A 7,360-nucleotide genomic window follows, 5' to 3' on the forward strand; every position below is an offset into this window, starting at 1 on the left:
AAATACCCACGAGAAGAGCAGATTGGACGGGCGTCGCCGTAGCTCAGTTGGTAAGAGCACCGGACGCGACATTTGGAGGTCTTGGGTTCGGATCCCACCGGCGGCATGGTTGTTTTTTCTGCTGCTTTATAAGTAATTTTCTTTAGGCGATTTATTATTCTAGGTACTATAATATCCCACTGGTAAGCACAACACATAAAAAACATTCCCCTATGCACCTTGGTTTCGGTGACTGTTGGCTCCCTTCATAAATTTGTCAAACGGGCCCCTCATTTCCTTTAACTTATCTGCTAATAGCTTAACGAGGGTCTCGGTTCTGGCAGTCTTGATGCCATTGGTAGCTTAAGAGGGCTCTCGCACAGTTTCCGCTCTCGCCGTTAGACGACGTTCCACGCCACGCTCGCGGTGTTACAGGACGTGCTACGTCCGCCGCTATGGTCGAGGGTGGCGCTGGTGAACACTCTCAAGGTTCGCTTACACCCAATCAACATAAATACCCACGAGAAGAGCAGATTGGACGGGCGTCGCCGTAGCCCAGTTGGTAAGAGCACCGGACGCGACATTTGGAGGTCTTGGGTTCGGATCCCACCGGCGGCATGGTTGTTTTTTCTGCTGCTTTATAAGTAATTTTCTTTAAGCGATTTATTAATCTAGGTACTATAATATCCCACTGGTAAGCACAACACATAAAAAACATTCCCCTATGAACCTTGGTTTCGGTGACTGTTGGCTCCCTTCATAAGTTTGTCAAACGGGCCCCTCATTTCCTTTAACTTATCTGCTAATAGCTTAACGAGGGTCTCGGTTCTGGCAGTCTTGATGCCATAGGTAGCTTAGAGGACTCTCGCACAGTTTCCGCCCGCGCCGTTTGATGACGTTCCACGTCACGCTCGCGGTAATAAATTACGTGCTACGTCCGCCGCTATGGTCGAAGATGGCGCTGGTGAACACTCTCAAGGTTCGCTTACACCCAATGAACATAAATACACACGAGAGCAGCAGATTGGACGGCCGTCGCCGTAGCTCAGGTGGTAAGAGCACCGGACGCAATATTCGGAGGTCGTGGGTTCGGATCCCACTGGCGGCATGGTTATTTCTTCTGCTGCTTTATAAGTAATTTTCTTTAAGCGATTTATTAATCCAAGTACTATAATATCCCACTGATAAGCGCAACACATAAAAAAAACATTCTCCTATGCACCTTCGTTTCCGTGACTGTTGGATCCCTTCATAAGTATATATATATGTATATATATAGGGTGCCTCATAATAAATTTATCCTGAAGATGAAACCATTTGGTATACCTTCCAAAATAATCAATTGGGTTATATCGTACTTGACTAATAGAAAACAGTATGTTGACATAGACGCCTCTTGTTCTGAAAATTTAGATGTCTACACGGCAATGCCCCAAGGATCTGTAATAGGACCAGTCTTATTTAATATTTATATCAATGATTTGGTCGACTGTCTGGCCAACTGTATCCGTTAAACTGTTTGCAGACGACTGGGTTATTTTTGAAACCATAAATTCTGTTACGAGTCAACTCGTGATGAAAGCAAATCTAAATTTACTAGCAAAATGGTGTGATAAATGGGATATGATGATTGACATTGAAAAGAGTGCATATGTGTGTTACTAATAAAACAAAAAAACTGGAATTTTCATATAACATGGGTGGCAATATGATTAAAAAAGTACTGGAATACAAGTACTTAGGTGTCACAATTACAAAGAGGCTTAAATGTACGGCGCACATTGATCACATATGCTCTTCAGCTCGCAAAAAGTTAGGCTTCTTAAAACACAAATTAGGAAGATCATCAAGTGAACTGAGAAGCAAGGCGTACAAAGCGCTAGTAAGAACTTCGTCGGAGCACGCTATTATTGTGTGGGACCCTCACTCAACGGTAGATATAGAAAAAATTTTAAAAATTCAGAGGCTTGCCGCGCGTTTATTATACAACTGCTTCAAACGCCGGAACTCTCCAACTGTCATGTTACATGATGCAAAGCTTGAATACTTAGGTGAACAAAGAAAAACGACTCGAAATAAATTTCTTGGTAGTTTGTATTTTTCAAAACTAGGCATAGACCCCCAGGATTTCATAACTAAATTGTCATCTAAGAAATCTCGTCATAAGCATAAGCATTACATTGAACAAATTTTTTCGCGCACGAATGCCTATAAGTACTCATTTTTGCGTAATACGATTACTGATTGGAACGCACTGCCTCATGATTCTCCTTTGCTTTCCTGCCCTGAGTAATTTCAACCGTCGGTTGGCGTTACCTGTGACGCCCTGTGTTGGTGACACTGCGTGTTGCTTTTTTCTTAGCTCCTGAGCCTATTTAGTCTTGTATAAGTGTTGGTCGTCCTTTTGAAGCTAAAAGCTTTACCACACTAGTCAACAGCGCGCTTCGCGCGAGCCGGCATATGTCCAGTTCCAGTTCCAAAAACTTTTATTTCCATCAGAAATGGAGGCCCTCTACTCCCTACCCCATGGCGAGCAGGCCTGGGGCAGAGGCCAGGGCCTCCGCGACTAGATACAGGCAAAGAGTTGTTGGCTCTTCGCGGCCTCTGCCGCCAGATGGATGGCTTTTTTCTGGGTCGCGGGGTCCGCGCTTTGCAGAAGGGTTTCCCAGGCTTCTCTACTATCTATTCTTTTCCTCACCCCTGGGGAGTGTACACACCGCCAAATTATATGGTCGAGGGTCCCCTTCTCTCCACATTTTTTACATTTATCTTCTATGTCCTCGTCTTGTAGGACGTGTGACACCCATACCGGGTTTATGAAATTTCTGGCCTGTAGCCTTCTCTAGGTTACTGCCTCTCTGTTCCCGAGCTCCTTGTCTGGAGGAGGGACAGTTCTTCTCTGCAGTCTGTAATTATCTATGATTTCTGTGTACGTTTGTAGTCTCTCGTCTAGTTCCTTGCAATATGGCGGTTCCGCTGCTGCACGGAGGTAGAGATCGCGAGCTAGAAGGTGCGCCGCTTCATTGCCTGGTACTGACGTATGAGCTGGTGCCCATATTAGGCTAATTTTTCTATTCATCTTTTTCCCCGTTAGAATTCGCACCGCTTCTGATGCGACTCTACCTCTTCCATAATTGTAGATGGCTGTTTTACTGTCACTTATTATATAGTTTGCCTCTGTTCCCACGCAATCAAGCGCTATTGCTACCTCTTCTACTACTTCCGAATTGCGGCTGTGTATCGTAGCTGCTGATATTGATGTACTCTTGCCATCCACCACTGAGGCTACAGCTGCTCCCAGTCTACCGCTCGCCGCATCTGTGTGTGCTACCGTCTCCTTATTCATTTCGTTGAAGCGTCTCATGAGGGCTTCCGCTCTCTTTTCCCTCCTCTCACTGTTGAACGTTGGGTGCACGTTTCTCGGAAGTGGGTCTATTCTGAGATGTTCCCTGACCTCCTTCGGGATGTCTTGTTTTTGCTGCATGCCTCTGTCTGCCTGCAATCCTACCATGCCTAAAATGGCTCTACCTGAATATGTCTGGCAGAGTCTTTCCTGCTGAGCTGTTCTGACCGCCTCGGCCGTTTCCTTCCACGTGTTGTGTATCCCCATAGCTAGGAGTCTTTCCGTTGAGGTGCTTATGGGTATTCCTAACGCTCGTTTGTAGCACCTCCTAATTATTGAGTCCAACTTATCTCTTTCTGGGGCGCGGATGTTAAGGTATGGTGTAGCGTTGCTGAGTCGACTGATTATGTATGCTTGCACCAATTTTATTAGGCTCCTTTCTTTGAGTCCTCTCTATTTGAGCGCTATTCTTCTGAATATTCCAGTTACTTGCGCTGCACATCCTTCCAGTTTATTTATTGTTTCATCATTGTATCCATTTTCCTGAATGAAAAGGTCTAAAATTCTTATCTTGTCAACCCAAGGCACCGGTTTGCCTCCTACCATAATGCTAAGAGTGGTATCCCTTTTTATTCTTAAAGATTTCTGGTTGTATATTAAGAGTTCTGACTTCTCTGGCGAGCAGGCTAGCCCCCTTCCTGCCGCGTACTCCACTACTGTGTCTGCCGCTGTTTCAAGTCAGTTTTCTATCTCTGCATCGCTGCCCTTGTTTATCCAGACATTTATGTCGTCCGCATACATGCTAAAGTGTAAGTTCTCGATTCCTCCCAGTTTCGCTGGGAGGCCTCTCATGGCTAGGTTGAAGAGGAGCGGGGATAGGACCGATCCCTATGGTGTACCTCATTTACCTAGCTCTATTTCTTTTGACTCCAGGTCCTTGTATCTTATTTTGGCGGCCTTATTTAACAGGAAGTCTTTAATGTAGTTGTATATCTTGCCGCCTACACCGATCTCCTGAAGTTGCGATAGGACCGCCTCATGTTTTACATTGTCCAAATCTTTATTTCGATCTAATCCCAAGATTGCCTCTGTGTCCTTAGTCCGAGAGTCTATGATGTCATGTGGTAATCTTAACATAACGTCTTGAGTACTTAGGCCTGGCCTAAATCCGACCATCTCGTTTGGCCATAATTTCTTCTCCTCCATGTATCTGGTTAGCCTCGTTTGGATTACATGCTCCATCAACTTCCCTACGCATGAGGTGAGGGAGATTGGTCTGAGGTTCTCCAATTTTAAGGGCTTTCCAGGTTTGGGAATAAGAATGATGCTTGCTTATTTCAAAGGTTTGGTAGCTCCCACTTTTCCCACACCTGCTGTATGTATTTAGTTATAGCAGTGATCGACTCATCATCCAGGTTTCTTAGCATTTTGTTGCTTATTCCTTCCGGGCCTGGAGCCGATTTAGTTTTGAGCTTGATTATCTCCGCTCTAACTTCCGCCTCCGTTATGGGCGTGTCCAGTTCTTCATTGCCCGGTCCCTCATAATCTAACAGGTTAGTGCGTGCTATGTTCCCTATGTATGTTTGTTTGATTACCTCTATGAAGCTATCATCTGTTCCCTCATATTTGTGCCGTATTTTGGCCAATCTAATGTTCGTCTGTCACTTTGACTGGGTTCGGTCTAGCAGGTGTCTCAGGATGTTCCAGGTTTTCGCTAGGCTCATTCCCTTCTTCATGTCATCGCATTTACTGCACCAGTTTTGTTCGCACAACTGTATTGCGTACTTTTCGATCTCTCGGTTTAGCCTAGCTATTCGTCTCTTCAGGGTCCGATTCCATCTCTGTTTTTTAAGTTGGTTCTCTAAGCCTCTTTTTGCCTCCCACATGTGCACAAGTTTACTATCTCCCACTAACGGGGCTTCTAGGCCTTCCAGAGTTGCCGCCGCTTCGGTAGCATGTCTTTTAAGTGTATTTGTCCACTCCTCTAGGTCCGTGATTGTAGTAGAGGCGGACTCTTCCCTTCGCTTCCTGAATTTGTCCCATTCTGTAACTTTTGGTTTCTTCAGCCGTTTTTCCTTGATACCTTTGGTCGTTGTTGTAGCTATTATATAGTGGTCACTACATAGGTCTTGCCCCGTATTTTCCCAGGACACCGCCTTGGTGTTCTTCGACAGTATTAGGTCAGGTGTGGTGTCTGCAGTGACACTTTTCCCTTTCTTCGTCGGGGTTCCTGGATCAGTGTGTAGTGTCAGACTCAGTTCTTGTATATCCTCCCAAAGCTGTCTTCCATTACTATCTTTTCTTTTGTATCCCCACACCTCATGCATTGCGTTTATATCTCCTACTATGAAGAGGCGGTTTCTTCCTGCTGCTTTCAGGGCTTTCCTGAATATTTCCCTGAACCTTACTTTTTTTTGTTTGGGACTTGATTAGATGTTAACTAGGAAGAGGCTAGGCTCTTCTTTCCTACCCGTGAGCATTTCTAACAAGACTCCTTCTATGTCCCTGGATTCAATCACATGTTCGATCGACGCTATGTTTCTCTTTACTAGAGTCGTTACTCTCGATTTCTCTCCCCTGTCGCTGTGGAATGCCTGATATCCTGGCAGGGATGCTGGTTTCCAGGTCTCTTGTATCGCTATCGCTAGCGGCTTCTCTTCTAACGTATCCACGTAATTTTGCAATAACGCTCGCTTGCGTTGGAATCCTCGGCAATTCCATTGCCAAATAATGGACTTATTTCGTGTGTTTCTGGCCATATTGAATTTGGGTAAAAGCGTCCTCCAAGTTTTCCTGTCGTTCCCCTAAGGCAACCAGCTCAGTTCTCTGCGTTTGCAATTCAGCTCTTTGCGCCTGTACTTCTGCCGTCATGCTCTCAAATCTCTGATTCATGTTCTCTTGTATCTGGTTGAGTGCTGCCATGACCTGTGCCATGAAGTCTCTCTGTTCTGTTTGTATCGCCTTTATGGCATTCCTATTTTCTTCACATTCCTTCTTTACCTCTACTCATTTATCTGTTTCGTTGTCCCCCTTTCACTTAAGCGGGGGTCTCCTGACTGTTTCTGCCTCCTCCATTTTGTCCTCTACCGTTTCCTGCCGCTTAGGTGTCGAGGGGGTACTTTGTTGTGCTGCCTGTACGGGCTGTATAGGTAGCATGCGAGGGAGAGGGGGCGCTGCCTTCTCTTTTTCCTTTATTGCTTTCGTAAGGTTACTTATTAACCCTTGGAGCTCACTCACTTTCTTTTTCAACTGTTCTATTTCTTTATCTCTATCGTCTTTAGTCTGGGAAGACCCTTCTACAAAGCTTACTTGTTTGGTTTCGTTGTTCGGGGTCCTGCTTCTGCTCTGTCTCCTGCCCAAGGGATTCTTTGGGTCCCTTGATCTCGATATTCTTGTCCCTTACGGCGTCGCTTGCGCCCCGGGTGTTGCCTGGTCTTTGCTCTTGTTTTCCCCAGTCTCGAGACGCTGTCGTCCCTGCGACGTTCCTTCATCGCGCCTGCTCGTGGTGTTTGGGGCCTGTGCTCCTTCTTTTTTCTTCTCCCATATCTTCTTCTTTACTTCGTACGGTGTTCTGTGCATCTCCTTGCATTTCTTGTCTCCCAATGGATGCTCCTTTCCACAGAGGTGGCACTTGGTCTTGCACTGATGACTTCCCTGTGGGTTTTCTTCCCCACAGTTTCTGCACTTTTTGTTGTCTGGGTCCGGGCATACGTCCTGCCTATGGCCCATCCTGCCGGCATGCGTAGCATACTTCGAACCGCTTCTTGTATAGTTCGAGTCTATTTAGGATCTCTTTCTTCGTCCAAAAAATCGGTGCATTATATATGACCCTTTTCCGCAGTTCTCCGGCGCTGCCATATAGGCGCTTACCGTCGTCTTTACGTCGCCCGCTATGAGTTCGGTGAGCGACGAGTACTTGTTTCTTCTCGACGCACCTCCCGTTGCCACGACTATAGACTGCTGCTTCGTGTTGAACGAGATTACGTCTCCCGCTCCTCCATCTTCGTTGCCCGCCATTTTGCTGATTGCATCAGCCAG

At 45.9% G+C, this 7,360-nt stretch overlaps 1 non-coding gene across 1 annotated transcript; it reads left to right on the forward strand.

Annotated features, from left to right (window-relative positions):
• The first annotated feature begins 1,013 nt into the window (after positions 1-1,013).
• TRNAL-CAA (transfer RNA leucine (anticodon CAA)) lies at positions 1,014-1,087 on the forward strand. Its single transcript has one exon. It is a non-coding gene; the product is annotated as a tRNA-Leu (tRNA).
• The last annotated feature ends 6,273 nt before the right edge of the window (positions 1,088-7,360 follow it).

Source organism: Amblyomma americanum, chromosome 1 (genome assembly GCF_052857255.1).
Source record: "Amblyomma americanum isolate KBUSLIRL-KWMA chromosome 1, ASM5285725v1, whole genome shotgun sequence".
Taxonomy (NCBI): Eukaryota; Metazoa; Arthropoda; class Arachnida; order Ixodida; family Ixodidae; genus Amblyomma; species Amblyomma americanum.